We start from the raw sequence: 24,229 nt of genomic DNA, 5'->3' as shown, positions 1-24,229 counted from the left end.
CAGTGAGGGTTGAGAATTGTGTTGCTCCTGGTTCCTGTGTCTCCAACCCAGCCGCCAGCGAGAGTATAGTGGTGTGACTCCCCTACCTATGGCTCCGTGGGTGTTCCTTTTTGGCCTCACCATGTCCTGCGTTCTTGTGTGGGGAGCGGGAGCAGAGACCCCGCAGACCCCGCCTGACACCCCGCACGACAGTTGTCTTCAGTGGCTGCTCTTATTACGTAGCCATTGTGCTATTTCTTGTTTTGGCATTAGTTGGGCCCAGCAAAGGCAGGCGAGGCTGTCTGCCTCATGAATTCCGGGTCAGGTATTTCACCCTGCATGAGCTGGGACATGGTACACTGTGACAATTTTTCAAGGTACTACTGCCCATATGTCCTGCCGTTAAGTCCTTGCCCTATAGAGGTCATTTGTAACCATCCAGTCATTTGTAGCCCAGGTGGGGAGCCATTGAGTGAGGCGTTAAAGGTTGTCCAGCTGTGGGCACACAGGGTGATATCGGCTCCTTCCAAGACAATCACCACCCATACTGCTTGTAGTTTTCAGCCCATTGGCTGCTTTCCCATTTCAGCATTCCCACCATAAGGTACTGGAGACATCCTGCAGAGCAACGACAATCCATGGGGGCGGTTTCCCTACTGCAGAGACATCTGTGTACCAGGTATCTGGTTGGATGGTCCCCCCGTCCTTCTTTCATGGGAGATGGTTGTATGTCCATATCAGGGGAGTGAGCAGAGAGGCCCAGAGTGAGATAGGTGGCAGGTTCCAGGACAGCATACATTTCCTCCCTGAAGGGGCTGATTGCAAAGGTGCTATGCTGCTGTAAATACGCGTGCCACTTAGTCAGAGTTAGTGTCTGTGCAGTACCTGAATGCGGCTTCTGCAGCGCGTCCTCAATCCATCCAGCAAGCAGGAGGGAAGTCTTTATAGCGCCAGGAACTATGCTGATGAATGGTGTGCACTGGTAAGGACGTGCTACATGTACTGCACAGAGCTGTTTCTCAATGGGGCTGTCGTGTTGTTCGGCTCCTTTCCATAATTGCAACCAGAAGCCAAGAGGCACACACAGTCCATGTTGCCATTGCCACAGGCCCCAGCCAAAACCCTCTGTGGCACTAGCCACATCCAATTCACAGGGCATATCAGGGTGGATAATGCTCAGTGTCTGCACCTGTTCAACTGCCCATTTTGCTGTAATGATTGCTTCAGTGTGTTGGGTTTCCCAACCCCAAGGCACCCCCTTCTTAACCACTCTATATAACGGCCTAAAAATTTGGGTCAAGGCCGGGGTGAACGGTTGCCAATAGCCCAGGAGGCCCAAAAAAGATTATAACTGGGGAACAGATGTGGGGAGGGGAAAAGCCTGTATTTTGTCAATAACTGCTTCCAGCATGACTTTCATCTTACCCGCCCACATGACACCCAGGAATTTGACAGAGAACTCAGGCCTTTCCACATTGGTACAGTTCACCAACCATCCTCATTGATCCAGGTGGGGAATCAGTGTTTCAGCTGCTTGCTCTAGAGACTCACAGCTTAACATTATATCATCTATGCAGTGAAACAAGTGCACTGAGACAGCCTTTTGCCAAAGCTGCAGATCTCTTGCCATGAGGCCATGGCAGATAGTGGGACTGTGTAGGTAGCCTTGGGGGAAAATGGTAAACATCCACTGTTGCCCTTTCCATGTGAAGGCAAATTGGTCTTGACTAGCTGGACTGAAAAAAGCATTAGCCAGATCTATGACAAAATGGTATGTTCCCAGAACTCATTCAGTGTCATCTAGGAGGGAAGCAAAATTAGGCACAGCTCCATACAAGGTGGGGGGAGAAGGGGGTGGTGGGCCCCCACCCCCCTAATTCAATTCCCTATAATCTGCAGTCAGCCTATACACACTATACACATCGCCAGTGCCAGCCGGTTTTCGGATGGGCCACACATGGCTGTTGAAGGCACTGTGGGTTAGGAGAACAATGCCCACTTTTTCCAATTCCTGTATAGCTTGGGTTATCCTCCCCTCCACAGGTGATATTGCCGGATATTTGTTATGAGACACGGGGATGGGAGTCTCACTGGAGACCATTTGGCATGTCCCAGGGTGATTGCCTTCACCACCCTATGTTGTAGTCTAAATTCCCGCGCCATTGTGTTAAGCGTAAGGTTCACCAGAACGCCGATGCCCGAGATGCATTTGGGTATGGATGAGATGTGCACTGCGTATCCTTTACGGGGAAGTCAGCCAATTTGTAAGACTAAAGGTATTTTTTTAGCCCTAATAATGCTTTCTCCATAGGCATCTATGGCCAGACTAGGACTCTGGAAATGGTTGGGGTTGCCATATAACAAAGTACACTCAAGTCTGGAATCAACAAGAGCTAAAACCTTCTGTTTATTCTTGGAAGACAAGTGGATGACCAGTTCTGCATGAAGCCTGGGTCCTCAGTGTACACCCTGACCTGGATGGAGCCTGGGGCCTTAACCTCCATCCTACAGCAGAGGGTACCGGTCCTGTCACCCCCTCCTCTATAGGTGATGCCATGGACTGAGTTTCCTTCTTCTTCTGAAGGAGACCACCTCTGGGTGGCATTTTGTGGAATCGTTTCTCTTTGAATACCTTCTGTCACAATTTTACTAAGACCGCATTTGGTTGTCTGTCAAACTGCTCCAGAGCAGCCCTTGCTTGGAGCAGGTCGTGCCATATTTGTTTATGGGTTATACAAATAGGCCCCCTTTCCTCCTTTTGTTCAGCCTGCCCTGCCCCCCTCCCCCTCCAGCGGTGGCCTCTTTCGGTGTCTCCTAGGTCCGCTGCTGTTTGTACAGCACAGGAGATTGCTGGACCTAACAGGGGTCTCAAGATAGAAACCAAGGTGCCATACTGTTGGTTAGGGGCGGGCTGTCAGATGACATCCTTAATGCCTGCTATAAAAAAATCATTATCAGGCTTGGTGAAGTTCTGAGAATAGACCACATGTCTCATTCCCAGACTTCGAAGAACATCCTGCAATTCTTCCATAGTCTGCCACCTAATGGGTACGTTCCCTTTGTTAGGTCAGGCTGCCTTGCATGCAGCGAGTAAAATTGTCTCCTCCTCATCAATGGCCACATAAAGCTGCTATCTCATTACCAATGCAAGCTTACTCATCTCAGTCATGTTCAGAATGACTCTCTCTGTCCCGTTATCCCTTAACTGGAGCAGCCATTCCGCAGACTTTCTCCAGCTCTCTGTCTAAAGCGATCGTCCAGCTCAATCAATTCAGCAGCAGTATATTCTCTCATAGAGATAAATAGTTTCCTGACAGGTGCTGACAACTTATGAGTGTCAGATGTCTGCAGCGGTCCTGTTTTGTTTTCCATTTTTGCTGCAGAATTGGACGAGCATACACGTTGCACGTCTGGTACATCCCTTTCTAGTAGATCCTCCCATATTTCTTCTGCATCATCTGAAGAGGTATCTAATGAATCCCAGGCCTTGGGATCCCAGTTGGGGTGGGTGAGCATGTGGCAGACCCTGGCACGGGGTAATTTACAGCCCTGTTTTGGGCAAAGCCGCAGGCCAGACTTTCCAGCTGTTCATTTACCTTCTTTAACCTTTCTGACATAGCTTCCTTGGCATCGGCTTTCATCAACCAAGACTCCCTTTCTAAACGCAATTCCTCTTGTCGCATAGGTACCTGTATTCTGGCCTGCAGCTCCATTTAGGTGGCTTATGAGGTCTGACAATTAAGGTCACAAATTTATTGCAGCGATGGTTCTAACGTTTTTTGATATCAGAGGGATTATTCATTATGAATTTGTACCAACTGGACAGTTAACCAAGTTTACTATTTGGAAGTGCTGAAAAGGCTGCGTGAAAAGTTAGACAACCTGAACTTTTCGCCAACAATCAATGGCTCTTGCATCACGACAATGCACCAGTTCACATGACACTGTCTGTGAGGGAGTTTTTAGCCAGGAAACAAATAACTATTGGAACACCCTCCCTACTCACCTGATCTGGCCCCTGATGACTTCTTTCTTTACCCAAAGATAAAGGAAATATCGAAAGGAAGACATTTTGATGACATTCAGGACATCAAGGGTAATATGAAGACAGCTCTGATGACCATTCCAGAAAGAGTTCCAAAATTGCTTTGAAGGGTGGACTAGGCACTAGTGTCAGTGTTTAGCTTCCCAAGGGGAGTTTTTCAAAGGTGACCTTAGTGATATTCAGCAATGAGGTATGTAGTACTTTTCCTAGGATGAGTTTGTGAAATTAATTGTCTGACCTCGTATTTACCTTCTGTTAGCAGTCATGCCATGGCTGCTGCCACCGCATGGTCAGCTTTCCTTTGCTCTAAGCCTAGGTCCTCGGCTGTGGTCCTCAGTAATTGCCACAGCCCCACCAGCATTTTTGGGGCATCCCCATACTCACACAGCTGCCCCTACTCATTAACTATGGATGCTACAGTCCCCCACCCAGAGGACCTGGGCCATCACAGGATTTCCCCTGCAGAACTCTCCTTCTCTTTCCCCACGTCCACACAGCCATGGTTGTTTTCAGGGCTCCTTGCTGGCTGGCCAGTTGTTCAGTCTGAATCCAAGTTGTTCGAAGATTTATCCCGGAGAAGCCAACAAGTCCAAGGAACGCACCAGGTGGCTGAGGGTAAGATAGGTTCATTGAGATTTACTGACCATGGAGAGTCTCTGGTGGTGAGGGAAGGCTGGAGAAGTGGCGATCTGCACACAGGTGGAGAAGCAAGGTTATATAGGTACAGCGAAACAAAGAGCATTCCGTGAGCGAGACCATCTGGCAGGCTCTGCTCCTATGTACACAGCGTCCCAAGAAGGCGGGAGACCTTGACTGCTGGCCAGCATTCAGAACTGTCTGATAAGCAGCGTTCCCATAGAGTTGGGAGACCTTGACTGCCTGCCAGCTTATCTGCCTGTGGGCCAGGTCCCTACAGGTATGTGTGTAAACACAAGGTGTGGCTTCTAAGTAGCTCATTTGACCTTGGACTGATCATTTAACATTTTAAGGTTTAGCAGGAAGAATTAAGGTGAAATAATCAGTAAGTACAGTGAAAGTTATACATTGATGTTTTGTGACTTCCTCAAAGTGGACAAAGTTTCAAGTTGATGTATGTTCGTCAAGACAGTGTAGTGAACAAAAAAGAGGGGCTGTATACCTGGTTGTTTAAATACTATTTTCATGAGGTAAGATCAGGAAAATATATTATTTTCTTACCAGCACAGGGGCCTAAATGGGATTTCACAGTTTATAAAGGTGATGATTTTCAAATATTGATAAGTTTCAGAAATGATTAGTTCTTCACGGGGAAATAGATTATTATAATCAGCTTATGCTGAAGTAGTTCGTCTTTTTAAGTATATAAGCACAGTAAATTAAGTGGTGGCATTTAAATTATATCTTAAGTTTAGTTTTTAAAATCACCAGATAGATGCTAATGACTGTGGCACAAAAAGTGATAACAGGGTTTCTGCAAGATTTCAGGTCTTGTTATTCAATCAAACAGTAAATCTAGGTCGTGCTGGGAGAGGACTTTGCTGGTGGAATGAGGTTACTAATCAACTCACTTTAAAATAGGGAGAGCATCCTGGATTATCCAGGTGGACCACATCTTATCACTTGAATCTGAAAAGCCAAGAAATTTCTCAGATGGAAGCAGAGAGACGTGGCAGAAGAGAGGTCAGTAGAGGAAAGGAGGACTCAACTCACCATTACTGTCTTGAAGATGGAAGAAGGGACCCATGAGCCAAGCAAGGTAGGCAGCCTCTAGAAGATAAGACGGACCCCGAGCTGACAGCCAATAAGGAATGGGGGTCTCAGTTCTAAAACTGTGTAGAATTTATTTCTGCCAACAGCCATAAGATCTTAGAAACAGATTTATCCCCAGAACTTCCAGAAAGAAATACAGCACTTGCCAAAACCATGATTTTCCCACTGTGAAACAAAAAAGTCTCATCTACAAAATGTGAGATAATGAGTTTGTGTTGTTTTAAGCTACTGATTTTGTGGTAGTACGTTTTGCAGCATTAGGACAGTGGCAGAGAGCAAATGGTATATTCTGTCATTGTGTAGATTACAACTATGTTTAACTATGTATGGTCACAGGTAGAAAAAGATGAAATGACTTTTGGTGTTTATAGAACTTATTTATTTTTTTAGATTCATTTTCTTTAGAAAGCATATACTAAGTCGCTATATAAGTGACTTAACTTAGTAGGCCCTAAATTAACTTAGTAGGCCCAAGATTAACTTAGTAGGCCCAAGATGGAGCCGCTCCTGCTAGGGGTACCACATCAGCAAATCGAAACTTAAATGACTTTTCTGTCCTTGTAAATGCTCGGCTTGACCCATAAACACAGTATATTGTCAGCCAATCCCTAAACGTCAAGCCAACCCTGGGTTCTACACTTACTTCCTTGTTCCTTCTCACCCCAAATAAGACTGACGATGGCCCTGGCCAATCAGATATTTTCTGTCTTCTCTCTTTTGTTCTTTTTTCTTTATCCTGTAAAAGCTTCCTGTTTTCCACCCCATTATGCAGTTTTCCAAATGGAGACTGTGTGCTTCATTAAGTGTTAAGTAAAGTTTGTTTGTATCACCTAAATTGTTGTCTTATTAATTTTTTAAATAATACACACACATACACATTCATGAGCACAATGTATGTAATAAAAAGCTTAGTAAACAAATATTAGAGTTATTGATTATATGACATAGACAATATGTCACAAATAGCTCTTGTTCTTATCCATTACTAAGGAGAAGCTTTTCAAACAATGGATATTTATATCCATAATGTTCAGTTTGATACCTATCTTCCAAGGAACAACATTTTCAAGTTCAGGTGCTATTTATTTATTTACTTATTTATTTATATTTTTATTAGTTTCAGGTGTACAAAACAATATAATAGACATTTATCATTTACATCCCTCACACAGTGATAACCTCCCTCCCCCCATCTATTATCCCTCTGACATCGCACACAGCCATTACATTTCCACTGTCTCTATTCCTGATGCTGTACTCCACTTCTTGTAACGACATATACATATATATGAAATTGTAGTTGAAGTCAGGTGCTTTTTAATGCCTCTTAGCTTTAGTGTGTGACAAAGTGCTCCTACACTGCATGAAAGAATGCACTTTTTACATAAACTTTAGAGTGGTCAGACAGTGGGCATTGACAGATAATTGCTCATTTCTCATCTGATATTTTCTGTCTTGTTAGGAGACTGAGATTTTAATTTCTGTAAGGTCATCTTGGTCTTGGTGCAAAACTGAATCATCCTACTAATCACGATGTTGCTGAAATGCCTTAATAATTAGTTTTGCTTCCCTAACCTTGAACAACTGAATTTTCATTTCATTAACATTTTTTTCCTTATTACTAAAAATATTTATTCTAGCTATAATGGTAATCTAATTTACCAATTTAAATGCTTTGTATCACAGTTATTTTTACAAATATCTTAGCCTCCCTAGTAAATTTAAATCCCTCTTGAGGTCAGCTTTTGTATGTCATCTTTTTATAGCCCTCGGCACAGGATCTTTCACTAAGTTGACATTGAATATAAAACAGTTGTTTTGATTATATAGCACAATCATTCACTGTAAACTTTCATGTATTTCTCCACTAATGAGTTGAGAGAAGTCATATCCAGGTTATTCTATTCCTCTCTAGGAAAAAAACCCAAAAAACTTTACAACTCTCTGAAATATTAGCTATGTTCCCTGTTTTATTAAAGAGGTTAATTAAAACAGACAAAAATAACATTAAGTATGTGGACTGAGAATTCTTGATTATTCCTACTTATCGGACCCATATGTAAAAGCTGAAAAACTCGTAATTTTAGGATTCTAGTGATTGTTCTGTGTCCCTAAAACTTCACTAAATGGTTCCTTGCTAACTACTTATGAAATGATTCTCTACTTCCATTTGAAGCAGCTAGCCTCCTAGCACTTGCCCTATGGTTAACTACTGTTACCAACTTCCAAAATCCATGGATCGTGCTACCTAAGAGCTACTCATTTGACTTCTTCCACTCCACTAGCCTTAGACAATACACTCCTGCTGATTAAGTGAAGGAGACTTGTATGGTTTTCAGAGGAAGTGGAGGGCATTTCTTTTCCCTCTTCCCTTCCTGTGACCTCTTTCCCCTCAAAGTCATTTTCACATAGAGTAGGTGCTATAGCTGGATCTACATTGCAGAACATTTGAGACCACGGACTCCAAAGCTGGACATGTGTTCTAATCCCAGCTCCACTTTGACTTACTGTATAATCTTATACCCTTTGCTTAACCATGCTAAGGTAAGGTTAGTATTAGTGCTTTTGTTAAAGAGGTATATGAGTGAGAAGAGTCAAGCTGAGCAATGACTTAAACATAATAGAGGCAATTTTAATGTATCTTATCTTTTTCATCACACCAAGTCTCAAACATTATAGAACTTGGAAAGGAAAGAAAAAATCTTAGCAAAAGGAGAAATCGATTGGATGCTCCTGAGCCTGTTGCTACAGGAGCCACAAACAACGCCTGTCATCTGTTGTTGTGTGTGGTTGGCTGCTGCCACCATAGCAGGGAGGAGCTCCTATGGTGGAAGCTTGTGGGGCCTCTGTGGTATTGAATTTTATTCAGTGTAGTCATGTAAAAAAGAAAAATGTATCAAAACTCATTTCACAATGCATATGTTTCTAGTTTTCCAATAACACCTAATTGTATTTTAGTTATATGTAACAAGATTTTCCAATTGTCTCCAACATTAACCATACCTCTGATAATGGCATTTTTGGCATTCAAATATATCCATATTTTCAAAATAAGGCATCTTTGTATTTTACACTGAAAATAGTCAATAGTCTCTTAGTAGAAACTCTAATGTGAACTCTCTGATAGGAGCTTTAACATTGAAATTCACAATTCCTTGTCCCTTCAAGCACAAGATTATTAAAGCATTGTATATTGATCATCTTTTGAAATGCCAACTTTATACCTATGATATTTGAATGGTTCTTTAGAGTATAAGCTTTGACTGAAAGTTGATCCATGTATGATCAGCCTATTTGAAAAATAAATTTTAAACATTTTACTGAAGTGATTTTTTTCATATCCTCTATGTACATATATAATTTACTGAAACCTTGTATATTACTTAAACTACAGGATATCAGTCAAATATCAAAGTAAAAAATTAAAAATCCAGACTTCATTTTTTCATATGGTAGACCTAAAATCCATTATCTCTGTTGTTTGAATGTTCTTTGCTTGTGCAACATTCCACCAATATGAGGTGTTATATTCTCCAATCTCCCAACTACCTACAGGCTGACTTTCTTTAAGACCTACCTAAAACCCTCAAGCCTCACACTGATGAGAATTGAGAATTTCTTATGTTAATTTTAATTCTGTGTTCTGCTTTTCCTAGATGGAATACTAACTATATTACAAGAAGGTTACTAATATTATTGAAATTGTATAAGGGTATCGTTTCTTTACTTGCATTAATATATCTGCATATGAGCTCATACAGTTTTACACAGGCACATGTCATAGAGCATGTGCTCTATGTGCAATTAAATGTGTAAGTGCAAGCAGGCTCAATCATTACATATCCATCATGGTATGATAGTCAAGTCTGCATGAGTAAGTGAATATAACATAGCATAATGATATCATCACATATAGTTCTTATATAAGTTTTGCATTATTGCATTTCTCTAGTTTTGGAAAGAAATTTAAGAAATTATTAAATATCATCTGTGAATCACTTTGTAACAGTATTCCACTACTTTCATTCCACCTTCTGAATAGAATCTTTAAATTTCAATTATGAAGGTTAAAAAAAAATATTTAAAAGGACAATATGAGTGTCAAAAATTTTATTACTTTCAAAAACTTAAATGTGATTCTGAATTTCTAGAAACTATAAAATAAATATATAACTTAGATACTCATACTGGTATAGGAGTCTAACTTGTCAGTCATAACGTGTAATTTCAGATTGTTTTATTCATCAAAACAACTTTTGTTCTCATTGATTGACTGTATTTATAACCTTACAGGAAACAAGAGCAAATGCATTTATTTCTTCTCTATTCTGAGATCAACATAAAATGGTAAAAAAATTAAGTAAAACCATAATAATGATGAGAATAAGAAAGGAGGTATTAGAAAATTACTAGAAATCGTGACATCTCAATAAAAGTCTGTGCACAAGTAGAAATTAAAAAAATGGATAGAATAAACTGCAGCCCAATGTGCTTCCAGAGGTCAGTATGGACAAGAAGGAGTTATTTTACTCAAGGGAATTCCAGACTTAAGACTCAGCAACGCTAGGGATGGCAGATTACAGAAGAATCATGATGTGGGGTTGGGAACAAGGGATTATTTTAAAGTCTTATAGGGATGATTTTCCACACTGCATGTCATGCATTACAACATCTTCCTACCAGGTAAGGGATCAGAAGGTTCTAGAGATCAGAAGGATTCACTTAATGGCAATGCTGAAATCCCCCCATTTGGCAAAAGCTACAGGCAGCTCTCTACACGATCTCCCTAAAGCAAAACGCACAACCGCAAATTGACTCAATCCCACCACCTACACTAACTAGCCAATCAACATTTATGTTCCTTTGTGAAATGTGGAAAATCAGGGATTACGAGCTTTTTAAGAAAGTACCAGCATGAAAGATGTTGTGTGTGTGTGTGTGTGTGTGTGTGTGTGTGTGTGTGTGTGTGGTAAGACAAGATGCAGGAAGAAAAAGAGGAGTAATAAAATCCAAGTCATTAAATCTCTAAAACACAAACACATGTATGAAACAGAAATATCAGCATTTATGGGAAGACTTTTGGAAACTAAAATTTTGATGGAAGAAATTCATTTAAAAACAGTAAAAGGGAAAAGATGAAGTCAATTCAATGTCTCAGAAAGTAAGACAAATGGAGAAAGAGAAAATACAAAGAATTAAGTCAGGAGCTCCATTCCAGTAGAATTTACAGAAAGAAAAACTACTGGAAAGGAGTAATTAGAGAAGATAATACTTGAGAACAGAAAGATGGTAGCATTTACATTTAAAGACACACAGATATAGAAGCCTACGCATTTCTCTATACGATAAACTGGCAAGGGATTTCAGGGAATTATGTATTATCTTTGTTAACTGTTTTGTAAACTTAAAATCATTCCAAAGTACAAAGCATATTTAAGAAAATATTTGAATATTGTTTGCGTATACATTTCCTACCTTTCCTTTGCAATTGACCATACAAATAAAAAATGAATCTTGGTTCTTACCTCACACCATTTTCAATAATTAGCTCTAACTTGATCATAGGACTAAATGTAAGACCTAAATTTATTAAACTTCTAGAAGAAAGCACAGAAGAAAAAACAATGCTACCTTAAATTAGGCCAATAATTCTGAGAAAACAAAAATAAGCATGAGACAGGAAAAAAATATATATATACATATATAAATTGGATTTCATCAACATTAAAAACTGCTTTTCAAAAGACACTGTTAATCACATGAAAATACCAGCTACAAACTGAGAATATTTGGAAAACCATTTTAATTAAAAAAAAGAAAAACTTGTATCTAGAATATGTAAAGAGCTCTTTCAACTCAATAAAAAGATAAACGCCCCAATTAAAAATGGGCAAAAAATTAAACACATGATAAATAAATTGCAAATAGGCACACAAGAAGACAATTATTACTGAAATACAGAAAGCTCAATGAGATATCACTGCATCCCATTTAGAATGGCTAAAAAGTAGCAAACAAAAATAACTAAAAATGGAGATCAATTGAATCTCTCATACATTGCTAAAAATGCAAATTGTGAAACAACACTGGAAATAGTTTAACGGCTTCTTATAAGCAAATTCTTACTATGTGACACAGACATTCTACAAATACCTATGATTTTAAGCAAGAGAAATGAAAACACATTTCAAAACAATACTTACATTTAAATATTCAAAGCAGCTTTATTTACAATAGTCAAAACCTGCAAAAACCCAAAAGACCAACACCTGGTGAATGAATAAACAAATTATTAGATACCCATGCAACTGTAACTATTCCACAATAAAACAAAGAAACAAACAAACAAAACACTGCTCTTACCCTCAACAACATGGATGAATGTCAAAAGCATCATGCTAAGTAAAAGAAGCTGGATACAAAAGACTGTTGCATGCTGTATGATTCCATATATATAGCTTTCTAAAAAAGGTAAAACTATAGGATAAAAACAAAACAGACCAGTGATTTCCAGAACCAAGGCTTTGGGGCAGGGAACTGATATCAAAAGTACATGTGGTAAAATCAATAATGCCCCCACCCCCACCAAATATGTCTACATCATAAATATACCTGTAAATGTTACCTGATATGGTATAAAGGATTTCCCAGATGTGATGAAGTTAAGGACCTTGAGATGGGAATATTATCCTGGATTATCCAGGTGGTTCTTTTGTAATCATAGCAAATATTGCCTGAGTCACTGCTAGGTGCTGTTTCTGTATTAGGTATTAGGTATTAAAATGTCTTTTTTGGTTATCACAAATTCTCCCCCCACACACACACTATAGCCAGAGATTCAGTACATTTGTTGTGCTAAGAGCTCCTATTTGTCCATAAAAGAGAGCGAGATAAACACAGCACAGATATCTCCTAAGGTGATTAAATGGCACTCAAACAGCCCTGTGTATCTGGGCTCCATTTGCTCTCCCAGGTACAGAGAGACACACAGCTTGGATGACCTCTGATGTCAGTGTGTTACTGCCTCCAGTCCTGATTCCTGCTTTGTTAAACAGTGTGATGAGCCAGCTATTCAATTTCTTCCGCTCAACTCCAAAGGCACTGTTTTGTGTTTCCAATTATGTAATAGATTCTGCTGTAAGGGGTGACTGCTGATACATTTTTACCACATATAGCCAGTCTTTATATCAAGCAATCACATTAAATAACAACCTAGCAGTTCTTCAAAAGACAGGCAGATAATCTGGCCTGGATGATAAAACATTATACTTTATGATAAATTCTAAACTATAGGCTAATGAAGTTTCTGGGAAAAAGATAGCCCCTGACTGGATTGCATTTTTATGCTGGCATCTGCAATGTTCACCTCACAGGATTCTTATGAACAATTTCATTTTTACAGAGCTTTGAACTAAACCATTGTGTTCACTGGTCTCATAAAAGTTTGATATCTGATTCATCTACTTCTCTTATTTTTACAGAAATTGTACTGAAAAATGGAAAGCAGTGCTTCATGTTTTTATTCTATTACAGTAAAACTTCTAAAATGTCACGTATATGGAGCTCTAAATGATACTAATTTCTCTTCTCACAGTTTAGGAGAGATATAGCTTTCTTTCTTTTCTTTTCTTTTTTAACATTTCCTCAATTCTTGTGGGGTTTTAGCTGTATCCCTTTTGCAAGAATTGACTTTTATCTCTTTAGCTTTCCATCAATCTTTCCAAAGTTTCTCAACTCTAGAAAAACACTAATTATTTATATTGGGATATTATTTCTAAAAAAAAAAAAAAAAAAAAAAAAAAAAAAAAAAAAAAAAAAAAAAAAAAGTATGTTTCAAACCTAATAACTTGAAATTTATACTATACCATTTTATTATGATTTGTTTTTCAAAAGAGGGCAAATTTGAGAGATTTCACAGTGAATAACTGTATAATCACTAACTTTCACTAAACTTACTTTTTCACATACCTATCAATTGCTCTATCCATCCATGAATCCATCTTATTTTGGAAATATTTCAAGTAAATTAATTACAGATATTACTAAGATTTTTTTCTAGATACTTTAAAATATACAGCATCACCAGAGTTCAATATTTATTTATATTTTTTCTTTTGATATAAAATTTACATATTACAATGAATTACACATATTTTAAGTGTCCATTCACTAATTTTTGACAAAGCATACAGCAGTGTAACCAAAATTTCTCTCAAGATATCTATATGTAAACTATATCCCCATACATATCTCAGTCCTCGCTTCCAGTCAATATATCCTACTCCTCCCTCAGGGTGAATTTCAACTCTGATGTTTTTTCCACATTATACTTTAGTAGCTACATATATCTATATTCTTGAGCCAAGAGATTTAGTGAACTTTGAAACAGAAACTACAAAAACAGAAGGATGGTTCAGAATGACAGATGCAAGATTTCTGAAATCTGCTTCTCCAAAAAAAGCAAAAAGAACACCAATAAAAACTGTCAAAATTAACCTTTTCAGAACTCTGGAAATTACTAAAGGCTTGTATCTATCCGAAAGACATTTATTTAAAATAAAATAAAAATCTCAGTTGTTTTTTTTTAATGATCTTTATGTCATTTTAATTTGCCCTAATCTCACTCCTCTCTCCAGCTCTTCAGTGACTTTGAAAACCAAAAACCTTGCAACAATGGTAGTTTTCATAACCAGCATCCTAGAAGCTACTGAAGGAGTAAGAACAATGCATGTTGCACAAAAACCTTATCCTCAAGAATTGTCACTATTTGACCTCTTCTATCAGCTTGATGAAAGCTCCATTATCAGTGTTAGTCTTTATTTGACCTGATTCCAGGAGCTTACTCTGTGGGAATAGCCCATCCCCAAGGCATTTGTGGCAAATAAATGATCAGGGCTCATTGCTTTGCATCCAAGCTGACCGAGTTGGAGCTAGTAAGAGGCTGACCAAAATCTTAAAAGGAAACACTGAAAAATGAAATGTCATATTCCTCTGACATATTCCTGGGAATCCAGAAGGTCATGCATATATGAAGGGCTGCATGCACGCTCAGGAAAGACGCAAGAAAGCCCTAATCTCTCACTTCTGACTGACCTTGATGCTCTGCTCAAGCAAATGAAGGCTTAAACAGAGTTGTAAACTACCTGTCAGACCACTGAACAATATACCCCAAAACATATATGCAACCCTTTGGCAAAGGCTGGGAGAATTATTAGTTCAAAGAATTTAAGGAAATCTCTGTTCAATTATTAGCTGATAACTGAACAAATGAGAGATTTCAGTGGCCTCACATGACAAAGAGTACAGACTTCAAAGAGTTAGTCCAGCAAAGTCACTAAATAAACAGAAACAAAAGCAGCAAAAACAGCATATCCTGGGGGGAGGTGGTATTTGATTTCCAGACTTGCCACATTGCATTATTTTTAAAGATCAACTTTTTAAAAATTAATATGCTCGCTGTAATCTACAAGGCAGGCATTCAGAAAGTAACTAAAACATACATAGTAAAAGAAATGAGAGAATTAAAATAGTATGCCAGAAAATATCTATGTAATACAAAAAAATAAAATGAAAAAAATAGAAAAATAAATCAGAATTATACAAAGAAATTAGCAAAATGGCAAACATAAATCCTACTTTATCGATAATTACATTAAATGTAAATGAACCAAATACCCCAACTCAAAGGCAGAAATTAACAGAGTAGATTTTTTTAAATGATCCAACAATATACTATCATACAAAAGACACTTGTAATCACAGACACAAATAGGTTGAAAGTACAAAGATGTAAAAACTTTTACTATGCAAAAAATGCCCCAAACAGAGCTATAGTGGTCATGGTACATGTCACAAAACAGACTTTAAAACGAAAAAATTTTACTTGGGAGAATATTGTAAAGTAAAAAAAAGTGTCAATCCTTCAAGGAAATGTGAAAAATTTAAACATATATGTACATAATAATGGAGCCCCAAAATACATAAAACAAAAAGTGACAGAATTGAAGGTAGAAATAGAGAATTCACCAATATAGTTGGAGACTTTAATACCCAACTCTCAATGCATGAAACAGCAAGACAAATATTAATAAGGAAATAGACTTGAATTGCACTATAAACCAACTATACCTAAAAGATAACTATAAAACATTTTACCCAACAATAGCAGATTACACATTCTTCTCAAGTGTACATGGAACATTCTCCAAGATATACTATTGTTATACCATAAAACAAGCTTCAATAAATTTAGAAGGATTGAAATTATACAGTCCTCCCCCCTTGGCCATGTGAAATAAAATTTAAAATCAATACAAAAGGAAATTTGGGAAATTCAAAAATACGTTAAAATTAAGCAATTTAATTCTAGATAGTAAATGGTTCCAAGAAGAACTAACAAGAGAAATTTTAAAATACTTTGTGATCAATGAAAACAAAAACAAAACATACCTAAATATAGTGGATGTAGATAAAGCAGTGCTTAAAGTTAAGTTTTTATCTTCAGACAACTATACAGGTATTAAAAAATAAAATAATTTCAAATTAATAACCTAACCTTCCACCTTAAGAACTTAGAAAAAATGAAGAGGGAACATTCTCAACTTGATAAAGATTATCTACAAAAAATCCTACCACTAATATCATACTTAATGGTGAGAAACTTGAAGTTTTCCCACTAATATCAGTTATAAGGCAAGAATTTCCCCTTCATGATTCCTTTTCCACAACATACTGGAAGTTTTTACACATACAATAAGACAGGAATAGGAAATAAAAGGCATAGATTGAGAAGGAAGACATAAAACTCTCTTTGTTTACAGACAACATGATCATATATGTAAAAAATCCAAAAAAGAATCAACAAAAGAAAAAAAATGAAATGCTGGAATGAATAAGTAATTATAGCAAGGTTGCAGGATACAAGGTTAATATACAAAAGTCAATAGATTTCCTATATATCAACAATGAATAAGTAAAATCGGAAATTTAAAACACAAAACCATTTATATTAGCACCCCAAAACTGAAATACTTAGGTATAAATCTAACAAAATATGTACACGATCTATATGAGGAAAACCATAAAATTCTGATCAACATAATCAAATAAGAACTAACTAAATGGAGAGATAGTCAATGTTCATAGGTAGGAAGACTCAATATTTTCAAGATGTAATTTCTGTTGATCTATAGATTCCATGCAATCCCAGTAAAATTCCCAGCAAGTTATCTTACAGAGGTCAACAAACTTATTCTAAAATTTATATGGAAAAGCAAAAGACCCAGAATAGCCAACACGATTTTGAAGGAAAAAAACAAAGTTGGAAGACTGATGTTACGTGCCTTAAAGATGTATAGAACTACACTAATCAAAACAGTGTGGTATTGAGGAAAGAATACACAAATAGTCAATGGACCAGAATAGGGAGGCCAGAAATAGACTCATAAAAATATAGTCAACTGATCTTTGAGAAAGGAGCAAAGGCATTATATACAATGGAGCAAAGGACGTCTCTTGAACAAATGATATTGAGATAACTGGACAACCACAAGCAAAAAAATGAATCTAGACACAGACCTTCCACCAGTCACAAAAAGATAATTCAAGATGGATCATAGACCTAAATGTAAAACACAAAACTATTAAACTCCTAGATGATAACAAGGAGAAAACCTAGATGACTGCATATAGTGATGCCTTTTTATATACAACATCAAAGATACACTGATGAAATAAATAATTGATTAGCTGGATGTCATTAAAATTAAAATGTCTGCTCTATGAAAGACAATATCAAGAGAATTAAAAGCCACAGACTAGGAGAAAATATTTGCAAAAATTTCATCTAACAAAGGATTGTTATTCAAAATACACAAAGAACTCTTGAAAGTTAACAACATGAAAATAAATAGCCTGATTAAAAAATGGGCCAAAGACCTTCACGGACAATTCACCGAAGACATACAGATTGCAAGTAAGCATATGAAAAGATGCTCCACATCATATATCATCAGGGAATGCAAATTAAAATGAGATACCACAACACACCTATTAGAGTGGGCAAAATCCAAAACACTGTCCACACCAAATAATGTGTAGATGTGGAGCAATAAAAACTTTCATTCATTGCTGGTGGGAATGCAAAATGGTACAGTCACTGTACAAAATAGTTTGGCATTTTTTTACAACAGTAAACATACTCTTATATGATCCAGCAATCACGCTCCTTGGTATTTACCAAAAGGAGCCGAACACCTATGTCCACACAAAAACCTGTTCAAAAATGTTTGTATCAGTTTTGCTCGTAATTGCCAAAGCTTGGAAGCAACCAAGATGTCCTTCAGAAGGAAAGTGTATAAACAAACTATGGTGCATCCATAATGAAATATTATTCAGCACTAAACATAAATGAGCTATCAAGCCACAAAAAGACGTGGAGGAACCTTAAATGTACGTTAAATGAAAGAAGCAAATCTGAAACACTACCTAATGTATGATTCCAACTATTTGACATTCTGGAAAAAGCAAAACTAGGGAGAACATAAAAAAAATCAGTGGTTGCCAGATTGGGGAGGGTGAGATGAATGGGCAAAGCACAAAGAACTTGGAGTGCTGCGGAATACTCTGTGCAATATTATAATTATGGACATGTAATTATACATTAGTTCAAACCCATAGAATGTACAATACCAACAGTGAACCCTAAGGTAAACTATAAATTTTGGGTGATTTTGATGAGTCAATAAAGACTCGTCCTTGGTAAAAAAAAAAACAAAAACAAAAACATGCAGTTTATGGTAAATCATGTAGATTATGGGGGGCAATGCAGGAGGTATATGAAAAATCTCTGTACCTTTCTCTCAATTGTGTTATAAACTAAACACCACTATTAAAAAAAAAAAAATGAAGACTTCTAACAAGTAAAAATATAATTTAAAAAAAATCTAATAAAACAAACTAAATCCAAATCAAGCAGAAGGAAGGTAATATAAAGACTAGAGAAAAATGAAACAAAAAGAGGAAAACAATAGAGAAAATCAATGAAACCCAAAGTTAGTTCTTTGAAAACAGCAGCAAAATTGGCAGACTTCTAGCTGTACTGACCATGGGGGGAAGGGGTGAATCACATCATTAAAATAAAAAAGAAAAAGGCTCATCATTATTATCTTAAAGAAAAAAAAGATGATAAGGGGAAAATACTATGAACTACATACCATGTTTCCCCGAAAATAAGACATAACCGGAAAATAAGCCCTAACATGATTTTTCAGGATGACATCCCCTAACACAAGCCCTAATGCATCTTTTGGAGCAAAACTTAATATAAGAACCAGTCTTATTTGGGGGAAACACGGTATTGGGTAACTAGATAATATGAACAAATTTCTAATGACAATGATTGATACTGACCTGAGAAGAAATGAAAAATCTATGTGGACTTATAATAACTAAAGTGGTTCAATTAATAATTAAACAAACTTCCTACATTAAAAAAAAGTCCTATCTATAAGACTTCATTGATGAATTCTCCCAAATGTTTGTAGAATAGTTAAAAACCATCTTTCACAAACCCTTAAAAGACATAGAAGAGGAAGGAGCACTGCTCAATTCAGCCGATGAAGCCAGTAGTACTTTGATACAATAAACATAAAAAGACACCCCAAGGAATAAAACTATAGATCAATAGCCCTTATGAGTATAGATTTTAAAAAATTCTCAAATAATACTTGCGAACCAAATCCAGTAGCACTTGAAAAGAATATCACAACCAAATGGGATTCATCACAAATATGAAAGTTTGGCTGAATATATGGAAATTAATCATTGTAATACACCATATTAGTACAATGAATGGCAAAACTCACATGATCATTTCAATAGACACAGAAAAGCATTTGATAAAGTCCGATGCTTTTTCATAGTAAAAATACTCAACAAAGTAGGGCCGTTCTCACTCTGATAAAGGGCATCAATGAAAATCCATAATTCTCATTATATTTAATAATGAAAGACTGAATGCTTTCCCTTTAAGATAAGTAGTAACAAAGGTATCCATCACTGGTATACAGCATTGTACTGGTGATCTTCGACAGAGTAATAAAGAGAAAAAAAAATTAAAGGCATCTAGAATGGAAAGAAGTACAACTATTCCTATTCACAGAAGACATGACCATGTACATAGAAAATCCCAAGGAATCCAAAAAATACCATTAGAACTAAGAAAGTTCAACAAGGTTGCAGGATACAAGATCAGTACACAAAATTCATTTGTATTTCTATACACTAGCAATGAAGAATCGAAAAACAAAATTAAGTAAATAATTCATTTTACAATAGAATCACCAAAAATACTAAAATGCTTAGGAAAAAATTAACAAAAGAAGTTAAAGACTTATACCCTGAAAAATAATGAACCATCACTGAAAAAAGGTTAAGAAGGCCTAAATAAAATACAAGACAACTCCTGTGAATGGATTAGAAGACTAAATGTAATTATGATAGCAATATTCCCAAAATTGATCTATAAATTCATGTATTCCCTTTCAAAATCCCAGCTACCTCTTTTTGCATAAATTAAGAAGATAATCCTAAAATTCATATGAGAATACAAGGAAACCTAAACAACCAAAATAATCTTTTAAAATAAGAATGAAATTGGAGGATGTGCACTTTCCATTTTTTACATCAATTTCACTGTGACTTTGGAATCAAGCAAAAGCAACACAGATATTTATTTCTGGAATCTAAAATCCTTTCTCTTTTCCATCCCTAATCCATCGCAATTCCTACGTTGATGCAAATGTATGTATGTTTTGGTCAGGCTCACATTAACATACATTTTTAGAATTACATATACAATTTTTATGAACTATTTAGTTCACATTAAAACTCAGGAATGGAAAAGAACCTACCCACTATCTCTCATTTTCTTTCACATTAGATGACTACAATTACTAAATATTCCAACCCAAATTTAATATGAGATCCTGGAAGATAGATAAATGTGATTTAATGCTATACATCTTTAAAACATTCCTCAGAATTTTTAAAGGTTATAATACCTTATAATCAGAATTTTAGCATTTGCAAATAACATTATGTCAGTTAATCCAAAAATGTGTTTATCAATTAAATGACTTATTAACATACATTAAGCCAACATATATTTGTTCTACATTTTATAAACTGTATCCTCCTTGTTTTCTTTCAAGAATAAACTTTGTTGGCCATATAATTATTTGAAATTCATCAGTCTAAGCAAAGAAATTCAAGATTGACATTTCTGTATTAATGAAGTCTTACATATTGAAAGAGAATTAAAATTCTGGAGCTACCAAAGATATTCACACACACACACACACACACACACACACACACACACACACACACACAGAATTAATGATGAATATGGCAAGAATAAAGTACAAATGAAGTACGTATTTCCACAAAGGTTTTCCTCTCCCCACTCCAAAATTCAGTTTTATATAATTTTATTTCTCATGTTTTGACAATGATTCTAAACTCTAAGCACACAATGCTCAAAAACATCATATAATATTTAAGGAAAAATGTGTGTTGAATGCATTCCTATAGATATTAGCCCCCAAGGAGTCACCTTTGTAAATTTTGCTTAGTGGTTATAAGTCCAGACAATACATTCTTAGATACAACTATATTCCTGTACATACATATTACACATTTAACTGCTAGTACATGTTTTTTTTTTTTCTACTTTTATAAACTATTTGAGAATTCACATAGAACCAAGCTTTACATCCCAGAACATTTTAAGCATTTTAATGAAATTATACATTATGACTGACAGACTAACTTGGTGGCATTTTTTCCCCAAATAAAATTAATCATTGCCTCTGGGAGTAAGTAAAACTTTCTCTGAATTCAATTTGACCATGCAGATTTTACAACTCACTTGAACTATTTTGCTGCTGGCAAAAAAATCTCTTTGTCAGCCACTGCTGTAAACTTTGCATTTGGCATCTTTTGAACCATGAAGACAAACATAATAACAAAAGAATATGACTAAGAAGCTAAAGGCTTTTGCATCACTGTTTCTCACATCAGTGCTAGTTTAGCAGATTCTGTATAAGTTTTACCCAGAGGTAGAGCTAAGTTAGAAACACCTCCTTTGAAGTTAAAGATAAAAGATTATAATTTCCTGCACAGGTAGAGATAAAAGGACAAATTACAAGATACCAGTAGAGTTGAGAATGGCATAGAACACCTCAAGGCATTTTGTTGGAGGAAAAAAAAGAAAAAGTTGGCCAAACATAATAACTGGCACACACATAATTTTTTCTTTGCGTTCTGCTACAGTCTCACACCTGCCAAGAAAAACAGTTTTATCTGAATTGGCTATGAAACCATTTTATTTTGATTCAGTCATTTAATGGCTCTGACTCTATGGAGGAATGGTAGAGGAGTTAGATGGGAGACACACAATAAGAAATCTAGGTTAAAAAGTGGGTGTATTAGTCCAGGTTCCCCAGAGAAACAGAATGACGTGTGTGTATATGTGTGTACGTGTACAGATTTATTATAAGAAATTGACTCATGTGATATACAGGATAGGATTTCCCAAGATCTGCAGTCAGAAAGCTGAAGATCAAGGAGAACCAACGGTAGACAGTCTAGTCCAAAAGCTATCAGGCTCAAGCCCCAAGAATGTTTCAGTCTGAGTCTGAAGGCAGGAATAAATCAATGCCCAGCTCATTGAGTCAAGCAAGAGTTCCCTCTTAGCGTTTTTGTTTCACTCAGCTGTTCAACTGATAGAATAAAGCCCACTCACATTAGGGAGGGCAGTCTGTTTTACTCAAATCTACCAATTCAAATGTTAATCTCATCCAGAAACACCCTCACAATGCATCCAGAATAAAGTTAGGGCAAATGTCACGGTGCCCTGTGGCCCAGTCAAGTTGACATATAAAATTAACTACCACATAGGCAAAATGGGACTTAATCATTGAAAGAATAATCACCTTCAACTGGAATAGTTTCATGTAAAATTCAGGCAAATGAATTCTGGTTCTACTCAATGGAGGGTCATTCTTTAGTCATCCTGTGCCTACTCTTATCATAAATATATCACACTATTGCAGTTGCTGTATATATGATTGTATCATCCACTAATTTCTGAATTTCTTAAGGCAGAGCCTGTTTGTATTATTCGTGAGTGTCCAGCACAAAGCCTATAAATTGTTATGCATTCAATAAATATTTGTTGAATGAATTAGTAGGTGACCAATATGGCTTGCAATAGAATTAAATAACTCATAGTGACTCACAGCACTTTTACATGCTTTATCTCATCTGAGCATTATAATCCCAGTTTCATAAATGAGTAAGTTCAGAGATCAGAAGTTCGCAGAACAAACACTTGAAAAAAGAGCTTCTGAACCCAATATATATAGCACAGTAAGTTTAAGATAATAATTAGGAAATTATGGAAGGAAAAAATTAACATAAATTGACCATGTTTTAGAAGTTAATAAAATTATAGATACTATTTAAGACTATAAGAGAAATGTGTTTGGTATTTAACATACATTACCTTGTTTAATAGTTTCAAAAACCATATGAAATAGGGATTATCATCACTATTTTACCCATGTGGAAATTGAAATGTTCAAAAGTTGTATAACCTGCACAAGATTACATAAATAGTAGCCATTAAAACCAGGTTTTCCACTGAGGTCTGACTGTGCTACTAACCACTGTAAGATGCCAGAGGTTATTCTTTAAAACACCCCAATGAAAAAATGGAATCTCAGTAAGTTTATATTACTTATCTAGCCACAGACAATTAGTAGAGCACAGATTAAAAAAAAAAAAAAATCTGTTCTCGTTTTCCATTCACTTCAGCCTCCACTACATTTTAAGCCCTTCTATGTATGAGATGGGCACCAGAGCTTCACTCATAAACATATACTTTAACAAATAGAAAAAGTTATAGAAATATAGTTTACTAAACTGGATTTCCTTCTAACTTGGAGCCATTAAACACAACAAAATTTCCCTCTGGATTGCATATCAACTCTGAGAAATATATGATAAATCCAACTTGTATTGACATAGATGTTATAAAGGTAACACTTAGCAAGATTAGTAAACAAGGAAACAATACAATAGATGAAGAAAACGATCTACACCACAAACAGTATATAGACTTCATCTACATATTTTGGCAAATGTTTCCACCAACTCCTCAAAGAAGATATTACTATATCACATTGGCATATTGTAGTAGTTTTTAATAGATGGAGAGATAGGTAGTTTTTAATAGATGAGAGAAACAGGTATACATACGAGGTGTGACCAAAAGATACGGTTAATGTTTAAATAAAAAAAAAAATTATTACATTAAAAGACACATTGCCATTAATACTCCTCAAAATACTCCCCCTCACTTCAAAAACACTTTTCCCATCATCCTTGCCA

The sequence above is a fragment of the Rhinolophus ferrumequinum genome, chromosome 2, assembly GCF_004115265.2.
Source record: "Rhinolophus ferrumequinum isolate MPI-CBG mRhiFer1 chromosome 2, mRhiFer1_v1.p, whole genome shotgun sequence".
In the NCBI taxonomy this organism is placed as follows: Eukaryota; Metazoa; Chordata; class Mammalia; order Chiroptera; family Rhinolophidae; genus Rhinolophus; species Rhinolophus ferrumequinum.
The sequence above is the reverse complement of the archived record's forward strand: the minus strand, read 5'-3'. Positions refer to the sequence as shown.